The sequence below is a fragment of the Doryrhamphus excisus genome, unplaced genomic scaffold (assembly GCF_030265055.1).
Source record: "Doryrhamphus excisus isolate RoL2022-K1 unplaced genomic scaffold, RoL_Dexc_1.0 HiC_scaffold_25, whole genome shotgun sequence".
Lineage (NCBI taxonomy): Eukaryota > Metazoa > Chordata > Actinopteri > Syngnathiformes > Syngnathidae > Doryrhamphus > Doryrhamphus excisus.
In genome coordinates this window covers 465,557-480,820 of record NW_026652243.1, presented here as the reverse complement: position 1 = coordinate 480,820, position 15,264 = coordinate 465,557, and the positions used below count along the sequence as shown (strand labels likewise).

Sequence of the window (15,264 nt, the reverse complement as noted above, 5' to 3'; positions counted from 1 at the left end):
TCAAACAGCGCCCTCTGCTGTCAGGCTAGAGCAGAAACCATAAAAAGCTTACAGCACCTGGTATTCCCAGGCGGTCTCCCATCCAAGTACTAACCAGGCCCGCCCCTGCTTAGCTTCCGAGATCGGACGAGATCGGGCGTTTTCAGGGTAGTATGGCCATAAGCTTCCAGGTCAACTGAAAAGATCCTATTTGAAGAAGACGCAGGCCAAACTAGACTCCAGCAAAAAGTGTCAAACAGCGCCCTCTGCTGTCAGGCAAGAGCAGAAACCATGAAAAGCTTACAGCACCTGGTATTCCCAGGCGGTCTCCCATCCAAGTACTAACCAGGCCCGCCCCTGCTTAGCTTCCGAGATCGGACGAGATCGGGTGTTTTCAGGGTAGTATGGCCGTAAGCTGCCAGGACAACTGAAAAGATCTTATTTGAAGGCGACCCAGGCCAAACTAGATCCAGCAAAAAGTGTCAAACAGCGCCCTCTGCTGTCAGGCTAGAGCAGAAACCATAAAAAGCTTACAGCACCTGGTATTCCCAGGCGGCCTCCCATCCAAGTACTAACCAGGCCCGCCCCTGCTTAGCTTCCGAGATCGGACGAGATCGGGCATTTTCAGGGTAGTATGGCCGTAAGCTGCCAGGTCAACTGAAAAGATCCTATTTGAAGGTGACGCAGGCCAAACTAGACTACAGCAAAAAGTGTCAAACAGCGCCCTCTGCTGTCAGGCAAGAGCAGAAACCATAAAAAGCTTACAGCACCTGGTATTCACAGGCGGTCTCCCATCCAAGTACTAACCAGGCCCGCCCCTGCTTAGCTTCCGAGATCGGACGAGATCAGGCGTTTTCAGGGTGGTATGGCCGTAAGCTGCCAGGACAACTGAAAAGATCTTATTTGAAGGCGACGCAGGCCAAACTAGATCAAGCAAAAAGTGTCAAACAGCGCCCTCTGCTGTCAGGCTAGAGCAGAAACCATAAAAAGCTTACAGCACCTGGTATTCCCAGGCGGTCTCCCATCCAAGTACTAACCAGGCCCTCCCCTGCCTAGCTTCCGAGATCAGGCGTTTTCAGGGTAGTATGGCCTTAAGCTTTAAGGACAACTGAAAAAATCTTATTTGAAGGCCACGCAGGCCAAACTAGACTCCAGCAAAAAGTGTCAAACAGCGCCCTCTGCTGTCAGGCAAGAGCAGAAACCATAAAAAGCTTACAGCACCTGGTATTCCCAGGCGGTCTCCCATCCAAGTACTAACCAGGCCCGCCCCTGCTTAGCTTCCGAGATCGGACGAGATCGGGCGTTTTCAGGGTAGTATGGCCGTAAGCTGCCACATCAACTGAAAAGATCCTATTTGAAGGCGACGCAGGCCAAACTAGACTCCAGCAAAAAGTGTCAAACAGCGCCCTCTGCTGTCAGGCAAGAGCAGAAACCATAAAAAGCTTACAGCACCTGGTATTCCCAGGCGGTCTCCCATCCAAGTACTAACCAGGCCCGCCCCTGCTTAGCTTCCGAGATCGGGCGTTTTCAGGGTAGTATGGCCAAAAGCTGCCAAGGCAACTGAAAAGATCCTATTTGAAGGCGACGCAGGCCAAACTAGACTACAGCAAAAAGTGTCAAACAGCGCCCTCTGCTGTCAGGCTAGAGCAGAAACCATAAAAAGCTTACAGCACCTGGTATTCCCAGGCGGTCTCCCATCCAAGTACTAACCAGGCCCGCCCCTGCTTAGCTTCCGAGATCGGACGAGATCGGGCGTTTTCAGGGTAGTATGGCCATAAGCTTCCAGGTCAACTGAAAAGATCCTATTTGAAGAAGACACAGGCCAAACTAGACTCCAGCAAAAAGTGTCAAACAGCGCCCTCTGCTGTCAGGCAAGAGCAGAAACCATGAAAAGCTTACAGCACCTGGTATTCCCAGGCGGTCTCCCATCCAAGTACTAACCAGGCCCGCCCCTGCTTAGCTTCCGAGATCGGACGAGATCGGGTGTTTTCAGGGTAGTATGGCCGTAAGCTGCCAGGACAACTGAAAAGATCTTATTTGAAGGCGACCCAGGCCAAACTAGATCCAGCAAAAAGTGTCAAACAGCGCCCTCTGCTGTCAGGCTAGAGCAGAAACCATAAAAAGCTTACAGCACCTGGTATTCCCAGGCGGCCTCCCATCCAAGTACTAACCAGGCCCGCCCCTGCTTAGCTTCCGAGATCGGACGAGATCGGGCATTTTCAGGGTAGTATGGCCGTAAGCTGCCAGGTCAACTGAAAAGATCCTATTTGAAGGTGACGCAGGCCAAACTAGACTACAGCAAAAAGTGTCAAACAGCGCCCTCTGCTGTCAGGCAAGAGCAGAAACCATAAAAAGCTTACAGCACCTGGTATTCACAGGCGGTCTCCCATCCAAGTACTAACCAGGCCCGCCCCTGCTTAGCTTCCGAGATCGGGCGTTTTCAGGGTAGTATGGCCGTAAGCTGCCAGGACAACTGAAAAGATCCTATTTGAAGAAGACGCAGGCCAAACTAGACTCCAGCAAAAAGTGTCAAACAGCGCCCTCTGCTGTCAGGCAAGAGCAGAAACCATAAAAAGCTTACAGCACCTGGTAATCCCAGGCGGTCTCCCATCCAAGTACTAACCAGGACCGCCCCTGCTTAGCTTCCGAGATCGGATGAGATCGGGCGTTTTCAGGGTAGTATGGCCGTAAGCTGCAAGGGCAACTGAAAAGATCCTATTTGAAGGCGACGCAGGCCAAACTAGACTCCAGCAAAAAGTGTCAAACAGCGCCCTCTGCTGTCAGGCAAGAGCAGAAACCATGAAAAGCTTACAGCACCTGGTATTCCCAGGCGGTCTCCCATCCAAGTACTAACCAGGCCCGCCCCTGCTTAGCTTCCGAGATCGGACGAGATCGGGCGTTTTCAGGGTAGTATGGCCGTAAGCTGCCAGGACAACTGAAAAGATCTTATTTGAAGGCGACCCAGGCCAAACTAGATCCAGCAAAAAGTGTCAAACAGCGCCCTCTGCTGTCAGGCTAGAGCAGAAACCATAAAAAGCTTACAGCACCTGGTATTCCCAGGCGGTCTCCCATCCAAGTACTAACCAGGCCCGCCCCTGCTTAGCTTCCGAGATCGGACGAGATCGGGCGTTTTCAGGGTAGTATGGCCGTAAGCTGCCACATCAACTGAAAAGATCCTATTTGAAGGCGACGCAGGCCAAACTAGACTCCAGCAAAAAGTGTCAAACAGCGCCCTCTGCTGTCAGGCAAGAGCAGAAACCATAAAAAGCTTACAGCACCTGGTATTCCCAGGCGGTCTCCCATCCAAGTACTAACCAGGCCCGCCCCTGCTTAGCTTCCGAGATCGGGCGTTTTCAGGGTAGTATGGCCAAAAGCTGCCAAGGCAACTGAAAAGATCCTATTTGAAGGCGACGCAGGCCAAACTAGACTACAGCAAAAAGTGTCAAACAGCGCCCTCTGCTGTCAGGCTAGAGCAGAAACCATAAAAAGCTTACAGCACCTGGTATTCCCAGGCGGTCTCCCATCCAAGTACTAACCAGGCCCGCCCCTGCTTAGCTACCGAGATCGGACGAGATCGGGCGTTTTCAGGGTAGTATGGCCATAAGCTTCCAGGTCAACTGAAAAGATCCTATTTGAAGAAGACGCAGGCCAAACTAGACTCCAGCAAAAAGTGTCAAACAGCGCCCTCTGCTGTCAGGCAAGAGCAGAAACCATAAAAAGCTTACAGCACCTGGTATTCACAGGCGGTCTCCCATCCAAGTACTAACCAGGCCCGCCCCTGCTTAGCTTCCGAGATCGGACGAGATCGGGCGTTTTCAGGGTAGTATGGCCGTAAGCTGCCACATCAACTGAAAAGATCCTATTTGAAGGCGACGCAGGCCAAACTAGACTCCAGCAAAAAGTGTCAAACAGCGCCCTCTGCTGTCAGGCTAGAGCAGAAACCATAAAAAGCTTACAGCACCTGGTATTCCCAGGCGGTCTCCCATCCAAGTACTAACCAGGCCCGCCCCTGCTTAGCTTCCGAGATCGGACGAGATCAGGCGTTTTCAGGGTGGTATGGCCGTAAGCTGCCAGGACAACTGAAAAGATCTTATTTGAAGGCGACGCAGGCCAAACTAGATCAAGCAAAAAGTGTCAAACAGCGCCCTCTGCTGTCAGGCTAGAGCAGAAACCATAAAAAGCTTACAGCACCTGGTATTCCCAGGCGGTCTCCCATCCAAGTACTAACCAGGCCCGCCCCTGCTTAGCTTCCGAGATCGGACGAGATCGGGCGTTTTCAGGGTAGTATGGCCGTAAGCTGCCAGGGCAACTGAAAAGATCCTATTTGAAGGCGACGCAGGCCAAACTAGACTCCAGCAAAAAGTGTCAAACAGCGCCCTCTGCTGTCAGGCAAGAGCAGAAACCATAAAAAGCTTACAGCACCTGGTATTCCCAGGCGGTCTCCCATCCAAGTACTAACCAGGCCCGCCCCTGCTTAGCTTCCGAGATCGGGCGTTTTCAGGGTAGTATGGCCGAAAGCTGCCAGGTCAACTGAAAAGATCCTATTTGAAGGCGACGCAGGCCAAAATAGACTCCAGCAAAAAGTGTCAAACAGCGCCCTCTGCTGTCAGGCAAGAGCAGAAACCATAAAAAGCTTGCAGCACCTGGTATTCCCAGGCGGTCTCCCATCCAAGTAATAACCAGGCCCGCCCCTGCTTAGCTTCCGAGGTCCAACGAGATCGGGCGTTTTCAGGGTAGTATGGCCGTAAGCTGCCAAAGCAACTGAAAAGATCCTATTTGAAGGCGACGCAGGCCAAACTAGACTCCAGCAAAAAGTGTCATACAGCGCCCTCTGCTGTCAGGCAAGAGCAGAAACCATAAAAAGCTTACAGCACCTGGTATTCCCAGGCGGTCTCCCATCCAAGTACTAACCAGGCCCGCCCCTGCTTAGCTTCCGAGATCGGGCGTTTTCAGGGTAGTATGGCCAAAAGCTGCCAAGGCAACTGAAAAGATCCTATTTGAAGGCGACGCAGGCCAAACTAGACTACAGCAAAAAGTGTCAAACAGCGCCCTCTGCTGTCAGGCTAGAGCAGAAACCATAAAAAGCTTACAGCACCTGGTATTCCCAGGCGGTCTCCCATCCAAGTACTAACCAGGCCCGCCCCTGCTTAGCTTCCGAGATCGGACGAGATCGGGCGTTTTCAGGGTAGTATGGCCATAAGCTTCCAGGTCAACTGAAAAGATCCTATTTGAAGAAGACGCAGGCCAAACTAGACTCCAGCAAAAAGTGTCAAACAGCGCCCTCTGCTGTCAGGCAAGAGCAGAAACCATGAAAAGCTTACAGCACCTGGTATTCCCAGGCGGTCTCCCATCCAAGTACTAACCAGGCCCGCCCCTGCTTAGCTTCCGAGATCGGACGAGATCGGGTGTTTTCAGGGTAGTATGGCCGTAAGCTGCCAGGACAACTGAAAAGATCTTATTTGAAGGCGACCCAGGCCAAACTAGATCCAGCAAAAAGTGTCAAACAGCGCCCTCTGCTGTCAGGCTAGAGCAGAAACCATAAAAAGCTTACAGCACCTGGTATTCCCAGGCAGCCTCCCATCCAAGTACTAACCAGGCCCGCCCCTGCTTAGCTTCCGAGATCGGACGAGATCGGGCATTTTCAGGGTAGTATGGCCGTAAGCTGCCAGGTCAACTGAAAAGATCCTATTTGAAGGTGACGCAGGCCAAACTAGACTACAGCAAAAAGTGTCAAACAGCGCCCTCTGCTGTCAGGCAAGAGCAGAAACCATAAAAAGCTTACAGCACCTGGTATTCACAGGCGGTCTCCCATCCAAGTACTAACCAGGCCCGCCCCTGCTTAGCTTCCGAGATCGGGCGTTTTCAGGGTAGTATGGCCGTAAGCTGCCAGGACAACTGAAAAGATCCTATTTGAAGAAGACGCAGGCCAAACTAGACTCCAGCAAAAAGTGTCAAACAGCGCCCTCTGCTGTCAGGCAAGAGCAGAAACCATAAAAAGCTTACAGCACCTGGTAATCCCAGGCGGTCTCCCATCCAAGTACTAACCAGGACCGCCCCTGCTTAGCTTCCGAGATCGGACGAGATCGGGCGTTTTCAGGGTAGTATGGCCGTAAGCTGCAAGGGCAACTGAAAAGATCCTATTTGAAGGCGACGCAGGCCAAACTAGACTCCAGCAAAAAGTGTCAAACAGCGCCCTCTGCTGTCAGGCAAGAGCAGAAACCATGAAAAGCTTACAGCACCTGGTATTCCCAGGCGGTCTCCCATCCAAGTACTAACCAGGCCCGCCCCTGCTTAGCTTCCGAGATCGGACGAGATCGGGCGTTTTCAGGGTAGTATGGCCGTAAGCTGCCAGGACAACTGAAAAGATCTTATTTGAAGGCGACCCAGGCCAAACTAGATCCAGCAAAAAGTGTCAAACAGCGCCCTCTGCTGTCAGGCTAGAGCAGAAACCATAAAAAGCTTACAGCACCTGGTATTCCCAGGCGGTCTCCCATCCAAGTACTAACCAGGCCCGCCCCTGCTTAGCTTCCGAGATCGGACGAGATCGGGCGTTTTCAGGGTAGTATGGCCGTAAGCTGCCACATCAACTGAAAAGATCCTATTTGAAGGCGACGCAGGCCAAACTAGACTCCAGCAAAAAGTGTCAAACAGCGCCCTCTGCTGTCAGGCAAGAGCAGAAACCATAAAAAGCTTACAGCACCTGGTATTCCCAGGCGGTCTCCCATCCAAGTACTAACCAGGCCCGCCCCTGCTTAGCTTCCGAGATCGGGCGTTTTCAGGGTAGTATGGCCAAAAGCTGCCAAGGCAACTGAAAAGATCCTATTTGAAGGCGACGCAGGCCAAACTAGACTACAGCAAAAAGTGTCAAACAGCGCCCTCTGCTGTCAGGCTAGAGCAGAAACCATAAAAAGCTTACAGCACCTGGTATTCCCAGGCGGTCTCCCATCCAAGTACTAACCAGGCCCGCCCCTGCTTAGCTTCCGAGATCGGACGAGATCGGGCGTTTTCAGGGTAGTATGGCCATAAGCTTCCAGGTCAACTGAAAAGATCCTATTTGAAGAAGACGCAGGCCAAACTAGACTCCAGCAAAAAGTGTCAAACAGCGCCCTCTGCTGTCAGGCAAGAGCAGAAACCATAAAAAGCTTACAGCACCTGGTATTCACAGGCGGTCTCCCATCCAAGTACTAACCAGGCCCGCCCCTGCTTAGCTTCCGAGATCGGACGAGATCGGGCGTTTTCAGGGTAGTATGGCCGTAAGCTGCCACATCAACTGAAAAGATCCTATTTGAAGGCGACGCAGGCCAAACTAGACTCCAGCAAAAAGTGTCAAACAGCGCCCTCTGCTGGCAGGCTAGAGCAGAAACCATAAAAAGCTTACAGCACCTGGTATTCCCAGGCGGTCTCCCATCCAAGTACTAACCAGGCCCGCCCCTGCTTAGCTTCCGAGATCGGACGAGATCAGGCGTTTTCAGGGTGGTATGGCCGTAAGCTGCCAGGACAACTGAAAAGATCTTATTTGAAGGCGACGCAGGCCAAACTAGATCAAGCAAAAAGTGTCAAACAGCGCCCTCTGCTGTCAGGCTAGAGCAGAAACCATAAAAAGCTTACAGCACCTGGTATTCCCAGGCGGTCTCCCATCCAAGTACTAACCAGGCCCGCCCCTGCTTAGCTTCCGAGATCGGACGAGATCGGGCGTTTTCAGGGTAGTATGGCCGTAAGCTGCCAGGGCAACTGAAAAGATCCTATTTGAAGGCGACGCAGGCCAAACTAGACTCCAGCAAAAAGTGTCAAACAGCGCCCTCTGCTGTCAGGCAAGAGCAGAAACCATAAAAAGCTTACAGCACCTGGTATTCCCAGGCGGTCTCCCATCCAAGTACTAACCAGGCCCGCCCCTGCTTAGCTTCCGAGATCGGGCGTTTTCAGGGTAGTATGGCCGAAAGCTGCCAGGTCAACTGAAAAGATCCTATTTGAAGGCGACGCAGGCCAAAATAGACTCCAGCAAAAAGTGTCAAACAGCGCCCTCTGCTGTCAGGCAAGAGCAGAAACCATAAAAAGCTTGCAGCACCTGGTATTCCCAGGCGGTCTCCCATCCAAGTAATAACCAGGCCCGCCCCTGCTTAGCTTCCGAGGTCCAACGAGATCGGGCGTTTTCAGGGTAGTATGGCCGTAAGCTGCCAAAGCAACTGAAAAGATCCTATTTGAAGGCGACGCAGGCCAAACTAGACTCCAGCAAAAAGTGTCATACAGCGCCCTCTGCTGTCAGGCAAGAGCAGAAACCATAAAAAGCTTACAGCACCTGGTATTCCCAGGCGGTCTCCCATCCAAGTACTAACCAGGCCCGCCCCTGCTTAGCTTCCGAGATCGGGCGTTTTCAGGGTAGTATGGCCAAAAGCTGCCAAGGCAACTGAAAAGATCCTATTTGAAGGCGACGCAGGCCAAACTAGACTACAGCAAAAAGTGTCAAACAGCGCCCTCTGCTGTCAGGCTAGAGCAGAAACCATAAAAAGCTTACAGCACCTGGTATTCCCAGGCGGTCTCCCATCCAAGTACTAACCAGGCCCGCCCCTGCTTAGCTTCCGAGATCGGACGAGATCGGGCGTTTTCAGGGTAGTATGGCCATAAGCTTCCAGGTCAACTGAAAAGATCCTATTTGAAGAAGACGCAGGCCAAACTAGACTCCAGCAAAAAGTGTCAAACAGCGCCCTCTGCTGTCAGGCAAGAGCAGAAACCATGAAAAGCTTACAGCACCTGGTATTCCCAGGCGGTCTCCCATCCAAGTACTAACCAGGCCCGCCCCTGCTTAGCTTCCGAGATCGGACGAGATCGGGTGTTTTCAGGGTAGTATGGCCGTAAGCTGCCAGGACAACTGAAAAGATCTTATTTGAAGGCGACCCAGGCCAAACTAGATCCAGCAAAAAGTGTCAAACAGCGCCCTCTGCTGTCAGGCTAGAGCAGAAACCATAAAAAGCTTACAGCACCTGGTATTCCCAGGCAGCCTCCCATCCAAGTACTAACCAGGCCCGCCCCTGCTTAGCTTCCGAGATCGGACGAGATCGGGCATTTTCAGGGTAGTATGGCCGTAAGCTGCCAGGTCAACTGAAAAGATCCTATTTGAAGGTGACGCAGGCCAAACTAGACTACAGCAAAAAGTGTCAAACAGCGCCCTCTGCTGTCAGGCAAGAGCAGAAACCATAAAAAGCTTACAGCACCTGGTATTCACAGGCGGTCTCCCATCCAAGTACTAACCAGGCCCGCCCCTGCTTAGCTTCCGAGATCGGGCGTTTTCAGGGTAGTATGGCCGTAAGCTGCCAGGACAACTGAAAAGATCCTATTTGAAGAAGACGCAGGCCAAACTAGACTCCAGCAAAAAGTGTCAAACAGCGCCCTCTGCTGTCAGGCAAGAGCAGAAACCATAAAAAGCTTACAGCACCTGGTAATCCCAGGCGGTCTCCCATCCAAGTACTAACCAGGACCGCCCCTGCTTAGCTTCCGAGATCGGACGAGATCGGGCGTTTTCAGGGTAGTATGGCCGTAAGCTGCAAGGGCAACTGAAAAGATCCTATTTGAAGGCGACGCAGGCCAAACTAGACTCCAGCAAAAAGTGTCAAACAGCGCCCTCTGCTGTCAGGCAAGAGCAGAAACCATGAAAAGCTTACAGCACCTGGTATTCCCAGGCGGTCTCCCATCCAAGTACTAACCAGGCCCGCCCCTGCTTAGCTTCCGAGATCGGACGAGATCGGGCGTTTTCAGGGTAGTATGGCCGTAAGCTGCCAGGACAACTGAAAAGATCTTATTTGAAGGCGACCCAGGCCAAACTAGATCCAGCAAAAAGTGTCAAACAGCGCCCTCTGCTGTCAGGCTAGAGCAGAAACCATAAAAAGCTTACAGCACCTGGTATTCCCAGGCGGTCTCCCATCCAAGTACTAACCAGGCCCGCCCCTGCTTAGCTTCCGAGATCGGACGAGATCGGGCGTTTTCAGGGTAGTATGGCCGTAAGCTGCCACATCAACTGAAAAGATCCTATTTGAAGGCGACGCAGGCCAAACTAGACTCCAGCAAAAAGTGTCAAACAGCGCCCTCTGCTGTCAGGCAAGAGCAGAAACCATAAAAAGCTTACAGCACCTGGTATTCCCAGGCGGTCTCCCATCCAAGTACTAACCAGGCCCGCCCCTGCTTAGCTTCCGAGATCGGGCGTTTTCAGGGTAGTATGGCCAAAAGCTGCCAAGGCAACTGAAAAGATCCTATTTGAAGGCGACGCAGGCCAAACTAGACTACAGCAAAAAGTGTCAAACAGCGCCCTCTGCTGTCAGGCTAGAGCAGAAACCATAAAAAGCTTACAGCACCTGGTATTCCCAGGCGGTCTCCCATCCAAGTACTAACCAGGCCCGCCCCTGCTTAGCTTCCGAGATCGGACGAGATCGGGCGTTTTCAGGGTAGTATGGCCATAAGCTTCCAGGTCAACTGAAAAGATCCTATTTGAAGAAGACGCAGGCCAAACTAGACTCCAGCAAAAAGTGTCAAACAGCGCCCTCTGCTGTCAGGCAAGAGCAGAAACCATAAAAAGCTTACAGCACCTGGTATTCACAGGCGGTCTCCCATCCAAGTACTAACCAGGCCCGCCCCTGCTTAGCTTCCGAGATCGGACGAGATCGGGCGTTTTCAGGGTAGTATGGCCGTAAGCTGCCACATCAACTGAAAAGATCCTATTTGAAGGCGACGCAGGCCAAACTAGACTCCAGCAAAAAGTGTCAAACAGCGCCCTCTGCTGTCAGGCTAGAGCAGAAACCATAAAAAGCTTACAGCACCTGGTATTCCCAGGCGGTCTCCCATCCAAGTACTAACCAGGCCCGCCCCTGCTTAGCTTCCGAGATCGGACGAGATCAGGCGTTTTCAGGGTGGTATGGCCGTAAGCTGCCAGGACAACTGAAAAGATCTTATTTGAAGGCGACGCAGGCCAAACTAGATCAAGCAAAAAGTGTCAAACAGCGCCCTCTGCTGTCAGGCTAGAGCAGAAACCATAAAAAGCTTACAGCACCTGGTATTCCCAGGCGGTCTCCCATCCAAGTACTAACCAGGCCCGCCCCTGCTTAGCTTCCGAGATCGGACGAGATCGGGCGTTTTCAGGGTAGTATGGCCGTAAGCTGCCAGGGCAACTGAAAAGATCCTATTTGAAGGCGACGCAGGCCAAACTAGACTCCAGCAAAAAGTGTCAAACAGCGCCCTCTGCTGTCAGGCAAGAGCAGAAACCATAAAAAGCTTACAGCACCTGGTATTCCCAGGCGGTCTCCCATCCAAGTACTAACCAGGCCCGCCCCTGCTTAGCTTCCGAGATCGGGCGTTTTCAGGGTAGTATGGCCGAAAGCTGCCAGGTCAACTGAAAAGATCCTATTTGAAGGCGACGCAGGCCAAAATAGACTCCAGCAAAAAGTGTCAAACAGCGCCCTCTGCTGTCAGGCAAGAGCAGAAACCATAAAAAGCTTGCAGCACCTGGTATTCCCAGGCGGTCTCCCATCCAAGTAATAACCAGGCCCGCCCCTGCTTAGCTTCCGAGGTCCAACGAGATCGGGCGTTTTCAGGGTAGTATGGCCGTAAGCTGCCAAAGCAACTGAAAAGATCCTATTTGAAGGCGACGCAGGCCAAACTAGACTCCAGCAAAAAGTGTCATACAGCGCCCTCTGCTGTCAGGCAAGAGCAGAAACCATAAAAAGCTTACAGCACCTGGTATTCCCAGGCGGTCTCCCATCCAAGTACTAACCAGGCCCGCCCCTGCTTAGCTTCCGAGATCGGGCGTTTTCAGGGTAGTATGGCCAAAAGCTGCCAAGGCAACTGAAAAGATCCTATTTGAAGGCGACGCAGGCCAAACTAGACTACAGCAAAAAGTGTCAAACAGCGCCCTCTGCTGTCAGGCTAGAGCAGAAACCATAAAAAGCTTACAGCACCTGGTATTCCCAGGCGGTCTCCCATCCAAGTACTAACCAGGCCCGCCCCTGCTTAGCTTCCGAGATCGGACGAGATCGGGCGTTTTCAGGGTAGTATGGCCATAAGCTTCCAGGTCAACTGAAAAGATCCTATTTGAAGAAGACGCAGGCCAAACTAGACTCCAGCAAAAAGTGTCAAACAGCGCCCTCTGCTGTCAGGCAAGAGCAGAAACCATGAAAAGCTTACAGCACCTGGTATTCCCAGGCGGTCTCCCATCCAAGTACTAACCAGGCCCGCCCCTGCTTAGCTTCCGAGATCGGACGAGATCGGGTGTTTTCAGGGTAGTATGGCCGTAAGCTGCCAGGACAACTGAAAAGATCTTATTTGAAGGCGACCCAGGCCAAACTAGATCCAGCAAAAAGTGTCAAACAGCGCCCTCTGCTGTCAGGCTAGAGCAGAAACCATAAAAAGCTTACAGCACCTGGTATTCCCAGGCAGCCTCCCATCCAAGTACTAACCAGGCCCGCCCCTGCTTAGCTTCCGAGATCGGACGAGATCGGGCATTTTCAGGGTAGTATGGCCGTAAGCTGCCAGGTCAACTGAAAAGATCCTATTTGAAGGTGACGCAGGCCAAACTAGACTACAGCAAAAAGTGTCAAACAGCGCCCTCTGCTGTCAGGCAAGAGCAGAAACCATAAAAAGCTTACAGCACCTGGTATTCACAGGCGGTCTCCCATCCAAGTACTAACCAGGCCCGCCCCTGCTTAGCTTCCGAGATCGGGCGTTTTCAGGGTAGTATGGCCGTAAGCTGCCAGGACAACTGAAAAGATCCTATTTGAAGAAGACGCAGGCCAAACTAGACTCCAGCAAAAAGTGTCAAACAGCGCCCTCTGCTGTCAGGCAAGAGCAGAAACCATAAAAAGCTTACAGCACCTGGTAATCCCAGGCGGTCTCCCATCCAAGTACTAACCAGGACCGCCCCTGCTTAGCTTCCGAGATCGGACGAGATCGGGCGTTTTCAGGGTAGTATGGCCGTAAGCTGCAAGGGCAACTGAAAAGATCCTATTTGAAGGCGACGCAGGCCAAACTAGACTCCAGCAAAAAGTGTCAAACAGCGCCCTCTGCTGTCAGGCAAGAGCAGAAACCATGAAAAGCTTACAGCACCTGGTATTCCCAGGCGGTCTCCCATCCAAGTACTAACCAGGCCCGCCCCTGCTTAGCTTCCGAGATCGGACGAGATCGGGCGTTTTCAGGGTAGTATGGCCGTAAGCTGCCAGGACAACTGAAAAGATCTTATTTGAAGGCGACCCAGGCCAAACTAGATCCAGCAAAAAGTGTCAAACAGCGCCCTCTGCTGTCAGGCTAGAGCAGAAACCATAAAAAGCTTACAGCACCTGGTATTCCCAGGCGGTCTCCCATCCAAGTACTAACCAGGCCCGCCCCTGCTTAGCTTCCGAGATCGGACGAGATCGGGCGTTTTCAGGGTAGTATGGCCGTAAGCTGCCACATCAACTGAAAAGATCCTATTTGAAGGCGACGCAGGCCAAACTAGACTCCAGCAAAAAGTGTCAAACAGCGCCCTCTGCTGTCAGGCAAGAGCAGAAACCATAAAAAGCTTACAGCACCTGGTATTCCCAGGCGGTCTCCCATCCAAGTACTAACCAGGCCCGCCCCTGCTTAGCTTCCGAGATCGGGCGTTTTCAGGGTAGTATGGCCAAAAGCTGCCAAGGCAACTGAAAAGATCCTATTTGAAGGCGACGCAGGCCAAACTAGACTACAGCAAAAAGTGTCAAACAGCGCCCTCTGCTGTCAGGCTAGAGCAGAAACCATAAAAAGCTTACAGCACCTGGTATTCCCAGGCGGTCTCCCATCCAAGTACTAACCAGGCCCGCCCCTGCTTAGCTTCCGAGATCGGACGAGATCGGGCGTTTTCAGGGTAGTATGGCCATAAGCTTCCAGGTCAACTGAAAAGATCCTATTTGAAGAAGACGCAGGCCAAACTAGACTCCAGCAAAAAGTGTCAAACAGCGCCCTCTGCTGTCAGGCAAGAGCAGAAACCATAAAAAGCTTACAGCACCTGGTATTCACAGGCGGTCTCCCATCCAAGTACTAACCAGGCCCGCCCCTGCTTAGCTTCCGAGATCGGACGAGATCGGGCGTTTTCAGGGTAGTATGGCCGTAAGCTGCCACATCAACTGAAAAGATCCTATTTGAAGGCGACGCAGGCCAAACTAGACTCCAGCAAAAAGTGTCAAACAGCGCCCTCTGCTGTCAGGCTAGAGCAGAAACCATAAAAAGCTTACAGCACCTGGTATTCCCAGGCGGTCTCCCATCCAAGTACTAACCAGGCCCGCCCCTGCTTAGCTTCCGAGATCGGACGAGATCAGGCGTTTTCAGGGTGGTATGGCCGTAAGCTGCCAGGACAACTGAAAAGATCTTATTTGAAGGCGACGCAGGCCAAACTAGATCAAGCAAAAAGTGTCAAACAGCGCCCTCTGCTGTCAGGCTAGAGCAGAAACCATAAAAAGCTTACAGCACCTGGTATTCCCAGGCGGTCTCCCATCCAAGTACTAACCAGGCCCTCCCCTGCCTAGCTTCCGAGATCAGGCGTTTTCAGGGTAGTATGGCCGTAAGCTTTAAGGACAACTGAAAAAATCTTATTTGAAGGCCACGCAGGCCAAACTAGACTCCAGCAAAAAGTGTCAAACAGCGCCCTCTGCTGTCAGGCAAGAGCAGAAACCATAAAAAGCTTACAGCACCTGGTATTCCCAGGCGGTCTCCCATCCAAGTACTAACCAGGCCCGCCCCTGCTTAGCTTCCGAGATCGGACGAGATCGGGCGTTTTCAGGGTAGTATGGCCGTAAGCTGCCACATCAACTGAAAAGATCCTATTTGAAGGCGACGCAGGCCAAACTAGACTCCAGCAAAAAGTGTCAAACAGCGCCCTCTGCTGTCAGGCAAGAGCAGAAACCATAAAAAGCTTACAGCACCTGGTATTCCCAGGCGGTCTCCCATCCAAGTACTAACCAGGCCCGCCCCTGCTTAGCTTCCGAGATCGGGCGTTTTCAGGGTAGTATGGCCAAAAGCTGCCAAGGCAACTGAAAAGATCCTATTTGAAGGCGACGCAGGCCAAACTAGACTACAGCAAAAAGTGTCAAACAGCGCCCTCTGCTGTCAGGCTAGAGCAGAAACCATAAAAAGCTTACAGCACCTGGTATTCCCAGGCGGTCTCCCATCCAAGTACTAACCAGGCCCGCCCCTGCTTAGCTTCCGAGATCGGACGAGATCGGGCGTTTTCAGGGTAGTATGGCCATAAGCTTCCAGGTCAACTGAAAAGATCCTATTTGAAGAAGACGCAGGCCAAAC

The 15,264-nt window shown here is 52.3% G+C and overlaps 49 non-coding genes and 18 pseudogenes across 49 annotated transcripts; all 67 read right to left on the bottom strand.

Moving 5' to 3' along the window:
• Positions 1–45: 45 nt before the first annotated feature.
• Positions 46–164, bottom strand: LOC131115392 (5S ribosomal RNA). The gene has a single exon (XR_009122672.1). It is a non-coding gene; the product is annotated as a 5S ribosomal RNA (ribosomal RNA).
• A 112-nt stretch (positions 165–276) lies between these two features.
• On the bottom strand, positions 277–395 carry LOC131117527 (5S ribosomal RNA). The gene has a single exon (XR_009124741.1). It is a non-coding gene; the product is annotated as a 5S ribosomal RNA (ribosomal RNA).
• A 111-nt stretch (positions 396–506) lies between these two features.
• On the bottom strand, positions 507–625 carry LOC131116642 (5S ribosomal RNA). The gene has a single exon (XR_009123883.1). It is a non-coding gene; the product is annotated as a 5S ribosomal RNA (ribosomal RNA).
• A 112-nt stretch (positions 626–737) lies between these two features.
• On the bottom strand, positions 738–856 carry LOC131115662 (5S ribosomal RNA). The gene has a single exon (XR_009122937.1). It is a non-coding gene; the product is annotated as a 5S ribosomal RNA (ribosomal RNA).
• A 111-nt stretch (positions 857–967) lies between these two features.
• LOC131114126 (5S ribosomal RNA) lies at positions 968–1,076 on the bottom strand (annotated as a pseudogene).
• A 112-nt stretch (positions 1,077–1,188) lies between these two features.
• Positions 1,189–1,307, bottom strand: LOC131114482 (5S ribosomal RNA). Its single transcript, XR_009121790.1, has one exon. It is a non-coding gene; the product is annotated as a 5S ribosomal RNA (ribosomal RNA).
• Positions 1,308–1,419: 112 nt separating this feature from the next.
• LOC131112969 (5S ribosomal RNA) lies at positions 1,420–1,528 on the bottom strand (annotated as a pseudogene).
• Positions 1,529–1,640: 112 nt separating this feature from the next.
• Positions 1,641–1,759, bottom strand: LOC131115391 (5S ribosomal RNA). The gene has a single exon (XR_009122671.1). It is a non-coding gene; the product is annotated as a 5S ribosomal RNA (ribosomal RNA).
• A 112-nt stretch (positions 1,760–1,871) lies between these two features.
• On the bottom strand, positions 1,872–1,990 carry LOC131117410 (5S ribosomal RNA). The gene has a single exon (XR_009124629.1). It is a non-coding gene; the product is annotated as a 5S ribosomal RNA (ribosomal RNA).
• Positions 1,991–2,101: 111 nt separating this feature from the next.
• Positions 2,102–2,220, bottom strand: LOC131116640 (5S ribosomal RNA). Its single transcript, XR_009123881.1, has one exon. It is a non-coding gene; the product is annotated as a 5S ribosomal RNA (ribosomal RNA).
• Positions 2,221–2,332: 112 nt separating this feature from the next.
• LOC131112233 (5S ribosomal RNA) lies at positions 2,333–2,441 on the bottom strand (annotated as a pseudogene).
• Positions 2,442–2,553: 112 nt separating this feature from the next.
• LOC131117810 (5S ribosomal RNA) lies at positions 2,554–2,672 on the bottom strand. Its single transcript, XR_009125016.1, has one exon. It is a non-coding gene; the product is annotated as a 5S ribosomal RNA (ribosomal RNA).
• A 112-nt stretch (positions 2,673–2,784) lies between these two features.
• LOC131114481 (5S ribosomal RNA) lies at positions 2,785–2,903 on the bottom strand. Its single transcript, XR_009121789.1, has one exon. It is a non-coding gene; the product is annotated as a 5S ribosomal RNA (ribosomal RNA).
• A 111-nt stretch (positions 2,904–3,014) lies between these two features.
• On the bottom strand, positions 3,015–3,133 carry LOC131114479 (5S ribosomal RNA). The gene has a single exon (XR_009121788.1). It is a non-coding gene; the product is annotated as a 5S ribosomal RNA (ribosomal RNA).
• A 112-nt stretch (positions 3,134–3,245) lies between these two features.
• Positions 3,246–3,354, bottom strand: LOC131112968 (5S ribosomal RNA; annotated as a pseudogene).
• A 112-nt stretch (positions 3,355–3,466) lies between these two features.
• Positions 3,467–3,585, bottom strand: LOC131116167 (5S ribosomal RNA). Its single transcript, XR_009123426.1, has one exon. It is a non-coding gene; the product is annotated as a 5S ribosomal RNA (ribosomal RNA).
• A 112-nt stretch (positions 3,586–3,697) lies between these two features.
• Positions 3,698–3,816, bottom strand: LOC131115705 (5S ribosomal RNA). Its single transcript, XR_009122978.1, has one exon. It is a non-coding gene; the product is annotated as a 5S ribosomal RNA (ribosomal RNA).
• Positions 3,817–3,928: 112 nt separating this feature from the next.
• Positions 3,929–4,047, bottom strand: LOC131111772 (5S ribosomal RNA). The gene has a single exon (XR_009121324.1). It is a non-coding gene; the product is annotated as a 5S ribosomal RNA (ribosomal RNA).
• Positions 4,048–4,158: 111 nt separating this feature from the next.
• LOC131114478 (5S ribosomal RNA) lies at positions 4,159–4,277 on the bottom strand. Its single transcript, XR_009121787.1, has one exon. It is a non-coding gene; the product is annotated as a 5S ribosomal RNA (ribosomal RNA).
• Positions 4,278–4,389: 112 nt separating this feature from the next.
• On the bottom strand, positions 4,390–4,498 carry LOC131112637 (5S ribosomal RNA; annotated as a pseudogene).
• A 112-nt stretch (positions 4,499–4,610) lies between these two features.
• On the bottom strand, positions 4,611–4,729 carry LOC131118869 (5S ribosomal RNA). The gene has a single exon (XR_009126009.1). It is a non-coding gene; the product is annotated as a 5S ribosomal RNA (ribosomal RNA).
• Positions 4,730–4,841: 112 nt separating this feature from the next.
• On the bottom strand, positions 4,842–4,950 carry LOC131112924 (5S ribosomal RNA; annotated as a pseudogene).
• Positions 4,951–5,062: 112 nt separating this feature from the next.
• On the bottom strand, positions 5,063–5,181 carry LOC131115390 (5S ribosomal RNA). Its single transcript, XR_009122670.1, has one exon. It is a non-coding gene; the product is annotated as a 5S ribosomal RNA (ribosomal RNA).
• A 112-nt stretch (positions 5,182–5,293) lies between these two features.
• LOC131117296 (5S ribosomal RNA) lies at positions 5,294–5,412 on the bottom strand. The gene has a single exon (XR_009124518.1). It is a non-coding gene; the product is annotated as a 5S ribosomal RNA (ribosomal RNA).
• Positions 5,413–5,523: 111 nt separating this feature from the next.
• On the bottom strand, positions 5,524–5,642 carry LOC131117744 (5S ribosomal RNA). The gene has a single exon (XR_009124953.1). It is a non-coding gene; the product is annotated as a 5S ribosomal RNA (ribosomal RNA).
• Positions 5,643–5,754: 112 nt separating this feature from the next.
• Positions 5,755–5,863, bottom strand: LOC131112232 (5S ribosomal RNA; annotated as a pseudogene).
• A 112-nt stretch (positions 5,864–5,975) lies between these two features.
• Positions 5,976–6,094, bottom strand: LOC131118210 (5S ribosomal RNA). Its single transcript, XR_009125376.1, has one exon. It is a non-coding gene; the product is annotated as a 5S ribosomal RNA (ribosomal RNA).
• Positions 6,095–6,206: 112 nt separating this feature from the next.
• Positions 6,207–6,325, bottom strand: LOC131114477 (5S ribosomal RNA). Its single transcript, XR_009121786.1, has one exon. It is a non-coding gene; the product is annotated as a 5S ribosomal RNA (ribosomal RNA).
• Positions 6,326–6,436: 111 nt separating this feature from the next.
• LOC131114476 (5S ribosomal RNA) lies at positions 6,437–6,555 on the bottom strand. Its single transcript, XR_009121785.1, has one exon. It is a non-coding gene; the product is annotated as a 5S ribosomal RNA (ribosomal RNA).
• Positions 6,556–6,667: 112 nt separating this feature from the next.
• LOC131112967 (5S ribosomal RNA) lies at positions 6,668–6,776 on the bottom strand (annotated as a pseudogene).
• Positions 6,777–6,888: 112 nt separating this feature from the next.
• On the bottom strand, positions 6,889–7,007 carry LOC131115389 (5S ribosomal RNA). Its single transcript, XR_009122669.1, has one exon. It is a non-coding gene; the product is annotated as a 5S ribosomal RNA (ribosomal RNA).
• A 112-nt stretch (positions 7,008–7,119) lies between these two features.
• Positions 7,120–7,238, bottom strand: LOC131115704 (5S ribosomal RNA). Its single transcript, XR_009122977.1, has one exon. It is a non-coding gene; the product is annotated as a 5S ribosomal RNA (ribosomal RNA).
• Positions 7,239–7,350: 112 nt separating this feature from the next.
• LOC131111761 (5S ribosomal RNA) lies at positions 7,351–7,469 on the bottom strand. Its single transcript, XR_009121323.1, has one exon. It is a non-coding gene; the product is annotated as a 5S ribosomal RNA (ribosomal RNA).
• A 111-nt stretch (positions 7,470–7,580) lies between these two features.
• Positions 7,581–7,699, bottom strand: LOC131114475 (5S ribosomal RNA). The gene has a single exon (XR_009121784.1). It is a non-coding gene; the product is annotated as a 5S ribosomal RNA (ribosomal RNA).
• Positions 7,700–7,811: 112 nt separating this feature from the next.
• LOC131112636 (5S ribosomal RNA) lies at positions 7,812–7,920 on the bottom strand (annotated as a pseudogene).
• A 112-nt stretch (positions 7,921–8,032) lies between these two features.
• Positions 8,033–8,151, bottom strand: LOC131118868 (5S ribosomal RNA). Its single transcript, XR_009126008.1, has one exon. It is a non-coding gene; the product is annotated as a 5S ribosomal RNA (ribosomal RNA).
• A 112-nt stretch (positions 8,152–8,263) lies between these two features.
• On the bottom strand, positions 8,264–8,372 carry LOC131112966 (5S ribosomal RNA; annotated as a pseudogene).
• Positions 8,373–8,484: 112 nt separating this feature from the next.
• Positions 8,485–8,603, bottom strand: LOC131115387 (5S ribosomal RNA). The gene has a single exon (XR_009122667.1). It is a non-coding gene; the product is annotated as a 5S ribosomal RNA (ribosomal RNA).
• Positions 8,604–8,715: 112 nt separating this feature from the next.
• LOC131117182 (5S ribosomal RNA) lies at positions 8,716–8,834 on the bottom strand. Its single transcript, XR_009124407.1, has one exon. It is a non-coding gene; the product is annotated as a 5S ribosomal RNA (ribosomal RNA).
• Positions 8,835–8,945: 111 nt separating this feature from the next.
• On the bottom strand, positions 8,946–9,064 carry LOC131117743 (5S ribosomal RNA). Its single transcript, XR_009124952.1, has one exon. It is a non-coding gene; the product is annotated as a 5S ribosomal RNA (ribosomal RNA).
• A 112-nt stretch (positions 9,065–9,176) lies between these two features.
• Positions 9,177–9,285, bottom strand: LOC131112231 (5S ribosomal RNA; annotated as a pseudogene).
• Positions 9,286–9,397: 112 nt separating this feature from the next.
• On the bottom strand, positions 9,398–9,516 carry LOC131118209 (5S ribosomal RNA). The gene has a single exon (XR_009125375.1). It is a non-coding gene; the product is annotated as a 5S ribosomal RNA (ribosomal RNA).
• A 112-nt stretch (positions 9,517–9,628) lies between these two features.
• Positions 9,629–9,747, bottom strand: LOC131114474 (5S ribosomal RNA). Its single transcript, XR_009121783.1, has one exon. It is a non-coding gene; the product is annotated as a 5S ribosomal RNA (ribosomal RNA).
• A 111-nt stretch (positions 9,748–9,858) lies between these two features.
• Positions 9,859–9,977, bottom strand: LOC131114473 (5S ribosomal RNA). The gene has a single exon (XR_009121782.1). It is a non-coding gene; the product is annotated as a 5S ribosomal RNA (ribosomal RNA).
• A 112-nt stretch (positions 9,978–10,089) lies between these two features.
• On the bottom strand, positions 10,090–10,198 carry LOC131112965 (5S ribosomal RNA; annotated as a pseudogene).
• A 112-nt stretch (positions 10,199–10,310) lies between these two features.
• Positions 10,311–10,429, bottom strand: LOC131115386 (5S ribosomal RNA). The gene has a single exon (XR_009122666.1). It is a non-coding gene; the product is annotated as a 5S ribosomal RNA (ribosomal RNA).
• A 112-nt stretch (positions 10,430–10,541) lies between these two features.
• LOC131115703 (5S ribosomal RNA) lies at positions 10,542–10,660 on the bottom strand. Its single transcript, XR_009122976.1, has one exon. It is a non-coding gene; the product is annotated as a 5S ribosomal RNA (ribosomal RNA).
• A 112-nt stretch (positions 10,661–10,772) lies between these two features.
• Positions 10,773–10,891, bottom strand: LOC131111749 (5S ribosomal RNA). The gene has a single exon (XR_009121322.1). It is a non-coding gene; the product is annotated as a 5S ribosomal RNA (ribosomal RNA).
• A 111-nt stretch (positions 10,892–11,002) lies between these two features.
• On the bottom strand, positions 11,003–11,121 carry LOC131114471 (5S ribosomal RNA). Its single transcript, XR_009121780.1, has one exon. It is a non-coding gene; the product is annotated as a 5S ribosomal RNA (ribosomal RNA).
• A 112-nt stretch (positions 11,122–11,233) lies between these two features.
• On the bottom strand, positions 11,234–11,342 carry LOC131112635 (5S ribosomal RNA; annotated as a pseudogene).
• Positions 11,343–11,454: 112 nt separating this feature from the next.
• LOC131118867 (5S ribosomal RNA) lies at positions 11,455–11,573 on the bottom strand. Its single transcript, XR_009126007.1, has one exon. It is a non-coding gene; the product is annotated as a 5S ribosomal RNA (ribosomal RNA).
• A 112-nt stretch (positions 11,574–11,685) lies between these two features.
• LOC131112963 (5S ribosomal RNA) lies at positions 11,686–11,794 on the bottom strand (annotated as a pseudogene).
• Positions 11,795–11,906: 112 nt separating this feature from the next.
• On the bottom strand, positions 11,907–12,025 carry LOC131115385 (5S ribosomal RNA). The gene has a single exon (XR_009122665.1). It is a non-coding gene; the product is annotated as a 5S ribosomal RNA (ribosomal RNA).
• Positions 12,026–12,137: 112 nt separating this feature from the next.
• On the bottom strand, positions 12,138–12,256 carry LOC131117066 (5S ribosomal RNA). Its single transcript, XR_009124295.1, has one exon. It is a non-coding gene; the product is annotated as a 5S ribosomal RNA (ribosomal RNA).
• A 111-nt stretch (positions 12,257–12,367) lies between these two features.
• On the bottom strand, positions 12,368–12,486 carry LOC131117742 (5S ribosomal RNA). Its single transcript, XR_009124951.1, has one exon. It is a non-coding gene; the product is annotated as a 5S ribosomal RNA (ribosomal RNA).
• Positions 12,487–12,598: 112 nt separating this feature from the next.
• On the bottom strand, positions 12,599–12,707 carry LOC131112229 (5S ribosomal RNA; annotated as a pseudogene).
• A 112-nt stretch (positions 12,708–12,819) lies between these two features.
• On the bottom strand, positions 12,820–12,938 carry LOC131118208 (5S ribosomal RNA). Its single transcript, XR_009125374.1, has one exon. It is a non-coding gene; the product is annotated as a 5S ribosomal RNA (ribosomal RNA).
• A 112-nt stretch (positions 12,939–13,050) lies between these two features.
• Positions 13,051–13,169, bottom strand: LOC131114470 (5S ribosomal RNA). Its single transcript, XR_009121779.1, has one exon. It is a non-coding gene; the product is annotated as a 5S ribosomal RNA (ribosomal RNA).
• A 111-nt stretch (positions 13,170–13,280) lies between these two features.
• On the bottom strand, positions 13,281–13,399 carry LOC131114469 (5S ribosomal RNA). Its single transcript, XR_009121778.1, has one exon. It is a non-coding gene; the product is annotated as a 5S ribosomal RNA (ribosomal RNA).
• A 112-nt stretch (positions 13,400–13,511) lies between these two features.
• Positions 13,512–13,620, bottom strand: LOC131112962 (5S ribosomal RNA; annotated as a pseudogene).
• A 112-nt stretch (positions 13,621–13,732) lies between these two features.
• On the bottom strand, positions 13,733–13,851 carry LOC131115384 (5S ribosomal RNA). Its single transcript, XR_009122664.1, has one exon. It is a non-coding gene; the product is annotated as a 5S ribosomal RNA (ribosomal RNA).
• A 112-nt stretch (positions 13,852–13,963) lies between these two features.
• LOC131115702 (5S ribosomal RNA) lies at positions 13,964–14,082 on the bottom strand. The gene has a single exon (XR_009122975.1). It is a non-coding gene; the product is annotated as a 5S ribosomal RNA (ribosomal RNA).
• A 112-nt stretch (positions 14,083–14,194) lies between these two features.
• On the bottom strand, positions 14,195–14,313 carry LOC131111737 (5S ribosomal RNA). Its single transcript, XR_009121320.1, has one exon. It is a non-coding gene; the product is annotated as a 5S ribosomal RNA (ribosomal RNA).
• A 111-nt stretch (positions 14,314–14,424) lies between these two features.
• On the bottom strand, positions 14,425–14,533 carry LOC131113780 (5S ribosomal RNA; annotated as a pseudogene).
• Positions 14,534–14,645: 112 nt separating this feature from the next.
• LOC131114468 (5S ribosomal RNA) lies at positions 14,646–14,764 on the bottom strand. Its single transcript, XR_009121777.1, has one exon. It is a non-coding gene; the product is annotated as a 5S ribosomal RNA (ribosomal RNA).
• Positions 14,765–14,876: 112 nt separating this feature from the next.
• On the bottom strand, positions 14,877–14,985 carry LOC131112961 (5S ribosomal RNA; annotated as a pseudogene).
• Positions 14,986–15,097: 112 nt separating this feature from the next.
• On the bottom strand, positions 15,098–15,216 carry LOC131115383 (5S ribosomal RNA). Its single transcript, XR_009122663.1, has one exon. It is a non-coding gene; the product is annotated as a 5S ribosomal RNA (ribosomal RNA).
• Positions 15,217–15,264: the final 48 nt, after the last annotated feature.